Below are 7,449 nucleotides of genomic sequence, written 5' to 3'. Positions count from 1 at the left end.
TGTTTTTTTGAGACAGGGAGACAGGGTTTCAGTTTGTAGTTCAAGCTGTTCTGGAACACACCATATACCCCAGGCTGCCTTCTAACTCATGGCAAACTACCCCCCTCCCCGCCCCCGGTCCCCCAGCCCAGGTACTGAGAATACTGGTGTGTGCCAGTATTCTTTGGAAAAGTCTTTGATTATAGCAAGTCCTAACAGGTGAAAAATGATAAGAAAGGAAGTTCATACCATTGAGCATCTATTACATCTTCAACACTCTGCTGGCTGATTTGCCATTCTGGTTTTGATCAATTTCCCTAATATTACTGACTGATAGAGATTGTACAATATATGGACAAGGAACTGCAGTTCACACAAGTTGAGAAACTTACCTACTACACTTGGCAAGTATCAGAACCAATATTCAAACCGGTTGTGTCAAACTCCAATCTGGTGTTTTCTACACCATCCATGTGTCTGTTTCAGAATCACATGGGCATATTTATGATGACTACTGACATGTTCATGTAATGAAATATTCTTAGCTGGAGTCTTCAGAGACTGTTCATAGCTATTCCCAGAAAACCTCTCTGCCTCCCTGTCTCTGTCTCTTTCCTTCTGGGGATCAAACTTAGGGCTTCACAATGCTACCACTGAGTTATATAGCCTTAACCCTAATTTCGCTCCTTGGAATAGCTGCTAAATGAATGGGAACCAGAGGAGATTCTGCCCCTCTGAGCCAAGATAAAGGCTCAATGTTGCTAAAGCTCCTGGCACTGATATTCAGCCTGTCTCTCTGAATTTACCAATGGTTCAGACTTGAAATTAATTTTACTCTTCTCTTTTGTGGTGCTGAGGCTCAAGCCCTTGCTGGTGCTTGCTCAGCAGGCACTCTATTACTGACTGCATGTTCTATTCCACTTTAATGCATACAGACCTGGGGAACTCAAAGACCTGTTTGGTGGGTCATGGAGGGATTTATTTAGATGAATCATTGTGTTAGTCAGACTTCTGTCACTGTGATAAAATCCCTGAGTTAATTAACTTGAAGGAAGGAAAGCTCTCCTCTTTTTTTCCTTTTTTTTTTCTTTCCTCCTTGAGACAGGGTTTCATGTAGCCCAGGCTGGTCTCAAATTCACTATGTAATTGAGAATGACCTTGAACTTCTGATCCTCCTGCTTCTGTCTCTCAAGTACTGGGCTTATGCGATTACATGTCTAATCCCTGGGGATTGAGCCCAGGGATTCATGTATCCTAGGCATGCATTCTACCAACTGAGCTATGTCCCCAGAGAAGAAAAGAATTCTTTTAACTCATGGATTTAGAGGTTTTGCCATTGTCACTTGGTCTTGTTGCTTTGGGCCTGTAGCAACACATCATGGTGAGAATAGTCATGGGGGAGGCCCATTTATCGCATGGTAACCAGGAAGTGAAGAGAGATAGGAAGAGACTATAGTCCTAATATTCCCTTTATCTTGGCTCAGAGGAGGCAGAATCTCCTCTAGTTCCCATTCATTTAACATCTTTTTTTCATCTGTTTGAGATAGGATATCCCTGTAGCCCCAGCTGGCCTGGAACTCAATATGTAGACCAGGCTGGCCTTGAACTCACAAAGATCTGCCTGCCTCTGCCTCCCAAGTGCTGGGATTAAAGACTTGTGCTACCATAACATTTAACAGCTATTCTTAAAAGCAAGATTGGGTTTGGGAGTGTAGCTCAGTGGTAACACCTGCCTAGGTTTCATCGATGACCAGTGATTTCTTCCCACTAGGCCCTACCTCCTCAAGGTCTCACCACTACTCCATAACCCCAAAGACTGGAGACAAAGACTACCACATGGTTCTCTAGGAGACATTCAATATCAAACCAAAACAATCGCCAGGGAGTCTTCTGGCAAAGAATCCATCTCTAAGTGAAAGGGGTCAAGGTACACAAGCTTGACCTAAAGCTTTGCTTCAAGATCAAATAAGATGATGTCTTCATTTTGGCTAAGATTAGGATCAAGTGAAAGAGTCCTTTCCCCACCTTAGTCCATTCTTGAGCTCTAGGGAGCAGAGACTATGAGAACCATTTGAGTGAAATTTGTGTTTTGACTCATCATGTTTCCTACCCCGAAGGTGGGCTGAAGGCACATGGAGGTCTCAGCTGCACATAGCTTCAAGGAGCCAGCAACAGGGAGATGTGGGGTGGTCTTGAGTGAGGCTAAGATAACTCATCTTTGCACATGGCAGGCTAGCACTAGCATCCCTTGAGGAGATGGGGTGCAGTGAACTGAGTTTGAAAGACCTACAGCAGCAGGTAAGGTAGAGTCCAAAAACAGCTTTAATAGTAATATGACTCCCTTTCTACTTGTGGGTTAGTATAATGTGGGTGTTTCTATTTTTGTTTGTTTTGTTTTTTGAGATCAGCTCCAATGCAGTTGACCTCAAGTTCTTTATAAAGCCAAGGTTGGCCTTGAACTCCTGATATTCTGGCCTCTACTTCCCAAATGCTGGGATTACAGGCATATGTTACCAACAAATATACTTTTATTTTATTTTTGCAATACCGGGGATTGAATTTAGGGCTTCATGCATGATAGGCAAGGTCTCAACCACTGAGTTATATCCCAAGGCCTCTTTTTACTTTTTTTATTTGGAGACAGGGTCTCACTAAATTGCCCAGACTGGCCTTGAGTTCACTCTGTTGCCTAGGCAGGCCTTGAACTTGAGATTCTTCCAGTATACTAGGATTATAGGTGCAAACTACCATTCCAGAATTCTAAGCAGTCAAAAAAATTTAATTACATTTTATTTATTTACTTATTTATTTGTGTGCACATATGGAGGTCAGAGGACAACTGTGGGAGTTGATTCTTTCCTTATACCATGTGAGTTCTGGGGACTGAACTCAGGTTGTCAGGCTTAAGCAATTGCTTTTATCTGTTGAGTCATCTGGCCAGCCTTAAGAACAGTTTTTAGGGAATCCCTCTGTTATTTAACTCTTAGAAGACAATGTTGGACTGGGAATGCAGCTCAGTTGACAGAACGTTGCACAGCATGCAGGATGCCTTGGGTTTGATCCTCTGCACAGGCATGTAATCGTAGCACTTGCAAGATGGAGGCAGGAAGATCAAGCATTTAAGGTCATCTCAGTTGTATAGTGAGTTGGAGGCCAGCCTAAGCTATCAAGACCCTGTCTCAGAAAGAAAAGAAAGGTGTTGATCACCCCTAAGATAAAAGTGCACTATTATACCAAGAGAGATAATTGCTGGGCTGATCATTGTGGTTCATAGGTTTTACAACTGGGTAGGATCATTGATTGGTTTTCTCCCTTGGCAGCTTGTATAGCACCTTCTGATACTATGAGAGCTAGTCTCTTTAGGGAGGAGGCTTTCAGGTCAGTTCCAGCTCAATTACTCCAAGTTCTGTGACTGAAGTATGTGATGTCCTCAGCAATAGGGCCTTACCTTCAAGTTCTGGGAGTCAACCAAGGACCATGGCTCTATAGTCACCAAGCCTATATTATTAGCATCTGTGTCTTACTAACCCTCTCTCTCAAGCTCCTTCTTCCCTTTTCCATCTACAGTCTCTTTCTACTTCTTGACTCTTGTGGTTAAGAGAACCCATGCATGACACTGTAAACATAGCCAAGTACACATGGTTGGAGAGGACATAGACTCTAGAGAAGAACCTTCTACTGCCAGTTTACCAATGTAACTTCTTACTATATTCTAAATACATATCCTTATTTTAAAAATATTTTATTTGTTATTTTTATTTTATGAGTATATTACCTACATGTATGTAAGTGCACCCGTGTCATGCAATGCCATAGATGTCAGAAGAGGGCATCAAATCCTCTGGAACTAGAGTTAACGGACAGTTACTAGCTGCCATGTGGGTGCTGGGAATCAAACCTTGGTCCTCTGCAAGAGCACTCAATGCTTGTAACTACTGAGCCATCTCTCCAATCCCCTAAATACATATCCTTATATTCACAGACAAGTGTAGCTCTCACAACTCAAAGAAGCTCCTTTTTGCAGCAGATGGAGACTATTACAAAGGTCTACAAATGATCAAAATGCAGATAGTAAGGGACTATGTGGTGCCTGGGCCCAACTGATAACATCTACACTGCAACCCCTATACCTAAGTGTCAGGGAACATTGCAGAAGGCAGGGGAGGGGGAGATTGTAAGAGCCAGAGGAACAGGGTGCCTCCTGCAAGATGATACATTCTAGGCTGGATAGGAAAGCTGCACCTGTGAAATCTCCAGGATATGGTGGCCTAGGAAGGCTTGCATAATGACAAAACTAGTTGATATGCCAATGTGGATGGGGAAAAATGACACAGGGTCTGTGTTGGATAGCTTCAGTTGTCAACTTGGCACACCTGGGACAAGGGAACCTCAATTGAGGCATTTTCTTAATTGCTAATTGATGTGGGAGGGCCCAGCCCACGGTGCATGGTGCCACCCCTGCACAGGTGATCCTAAGTTGTATCAGAAAGCAGGCTGAGCACAGGTGAGGGGAACAAGCTCATAAGCAGCTTTCCTCTGTAGTCCCTGCTTCAGCTCGTGCCTCCAGGGTCCCTGGCTTCCTTCAGTGGTAAACTGTGATCAGGATGCACAAACCAAATAAATCCTTTCCTTTCCACGCTGGTGTTCAACAATAAAAAGTTACTAGGACAGGGTTCCACCTCTAGATGAAGAGTTACAGGCTACCAATGGACACTGAGAGAGGGAAAATTCATTCTGTTCCCAGGGACTACGTCTCTGATAAATGGTCAGCCCTGAACTCACGTGCACATGAGTGGACTCATGTATACTAAGTGGACTCAGTGCATTTTATTTTTTAAAAAAGAAGGTGCTGGAGAGATGGTTTAGCAGTTAAGAGTACTGTCTACTCTTGCAGAGGAACAAGGTTCTGTTCCCAGCACTCACATTGCAGCTAACAATTGTTCGTTAACTCCAGTTCCAGGGGATCCAACGCCCTCTTCTGACCTCTGTGGCCTTTGCAAAACATGGGTGCACTTTACATGCAGGCAATACACTCACATGCATAAAATAAAAACCATAAATAAAATATTTAAAAACTTTATAAAAGGAGACAAATGTGTTCTTTTAACTTCACAATGGCTCACAAGAATCCAATATTTCCTGCTGGTGCTCAGTGTAGATCTTATGAGACTAGAGCTCATTTTACCAATCTTTTGAGGTTACATTATTTTATTGAACACAAGCTGTCATTTAGTCAGCAGCAGGATCAGATGGGAGAGCACTTAAGGAGAGCAATATCTGTCATTGCTTCCATTCTCCAATTCAATGGTCAGTTTAGAAGAGAAATGTGTGAACTGATAATTGCAATATAAAGTGACAAATGCATTGCTTGCTAAGTGCCAAGAGAGAACAGAAGACCATCTAATCCATAAGTAGGTATAGTTGGTTATGGTCAACGATGTCTAAGAATTGGTGCATAGCTGGGTGTGGTGGTTCATGTACATGGAAGATGGAAGTAGGAGGATCAGGAGTTCAAGATCATTCTCAGCTACACTTTGAGTTCTGGGTCAGGCCAGGCTGAGTACAAGGGTTCCTGTATCAAAAAAAATTGTATGTGGATTTGAGAAAAATATGGTGGTTGCTTAGTAAGTGATGGCTGAAGAACAGATTGTATTGCTCTGGTTCTAATTTCAAGTTGCTTGTTGGCTGATACCTCATGATTCCATGGTGATTATTTTGTTCTTTCATGTCATAAAAGCCAAAAAAAAATAATGGTTCTAATTGTTATGCTTTTAAGGAACAAGTGGGTACCTCACAGGTTCACTTGGGTGATATTTATCTGTGCTTTGTTTCTCCATAACTTTTCATTAGGTGATTCTTTCTACCATTAATCTTTCCTTCCCAAGACTAGAGAGACTGCCCTTGGCCATTTTCATCCTATTGTATTAAATCTTAGAATGGCACAAGTTCAATGTATCTAACACAAGAGACAGGTAGGAGGCTAACATCCAGGGTAGAGAAATTCAATAAGCTCTTCCTTCCCCAAAGATAGGTGCGCCAGAAGCATCTGCAGAATGACTGTGCCCTTCCTGAGATGTGGACATAGCCAGGTTGAAGGCTGGAAGTTTTCCTCTTTCCTGTGCACTGAGCACTTGCTCCAGTAAAAAATGAGATTGGAAGCCCTAAGTGCAAGTCATCCACTTTGGCAGAAAAAAATGTTACTTTTATGCTGTCCATTAAAACATTTACCTGTCCCATATGCTCTAGCACTTACCAGGGAAAGAGAAATTTGCCCAATGAAAATTGAGATCACATTTCTGAAAAATTGTTTTCCATAAATCTTGCAAATTACTGCACTCAAATATTTTAGTCTGTAGTCAGCCTGAGCTCTGGGGAGTGATTATCAGGGAAATGACTAGGAACTGAAATAAGACCTTCCATGGATCTGACTAGTGCACTGGGCTGTGACCTTTCTGTGGGGGAAGCATTTGCATAGGCTCCTGGAGTTGCTAGGAGCACTGTAATTAATGGGGCACCACAGAAGGTGCCTTTCATAGTAGCTGTTAATTAGTCCTCCTGGAGATCCACATTCCAAACCTCATCAGAGTGTCATGTTCCAGCTCCTGCTTGCTAAGTGGGACTAGATGAGTATTCATGGGGCTCCCCTGACCAAAATCCAACACCCCATGTGGCAGTCCTTTCCCTTTCTTCCCATGTGGTCTCATTTGAGACACACTATGGAGATTAGGTAATCCCCATAGTTTCAACTTTCCTTTATAAAAATATTTAGTTTATTCTTATTTTTATTTTATGTGTATGTGTGTATTGCCTGCATGTAGGTAAGTGCACCCGTGTCGTGCAGTGCCCGCGGAGGACAGAAGAGGCTGTTGGATCCCCTGGAACTGGAGTTGGACAGTTGTTAGCTGCCATGTGGGTGCTGGGATTTGAATCTGGGTCTTCTTCAAGAACAGCCAGTGTTCTTAACCACTGAGCCATCTCTCCAGCCCCTCAACTTTCCTTTTTTGCATGATGCATGATTTCCTTAGCAGTATCATGAGTACCAAATATCCTGAATGGTTTAGAACTCATAGACTGGCTTGCTTCCTTTGTATTTCTATGGTGTTTTGGTCAACTGGTACGAGGAGAATACCATCACCTCTATAGTCTTGGGAGGTTGCCACACTAGCCTGTGTAGGTTGTGCCATCCGAAGAGAGGCCAGGCAAGACACAAGTGGGATCTGCAATGCGACCTACTGCCACTTACCCTCCCTGCACCCAGGAAGTTCTTACTCTGTATCATGTTGTTTTTAAACATTTGATGTTCCTGTTGTAGGTTCCAGAGTGCTGAGGTTACAAGTAGGTGCCACCTGCTACCATGCCCAGCTATCAGCAAGGTTCTTTTCATTAGTTTTAAAATTCTATCTATCTATCTATCTATCTATCTATCTATCTATCTATCTATCTATCTATCATCTATCTATCTATCTATCA

Source organism: Nannospalax galili, unplaced genomic scaffold (assembly GCF_000622305.1).
Source record: "Nannospalax galili isolate Female #2095 unplaced genomic scaffold, S.galili_v1.0 scaffold359, whole genome shotgun sequence".
NCBI classification, from domain to species: Eukaryota; Metazoa; Chordata; class Mammalia; order Rodentia; family Spalacidae; genus Nannospalax; species Nannospalax galili.
The sequence above is the reverse complement of the archived record's forward strand: the minus strand, read 5'-3'. Positions refer to the sequence as shown.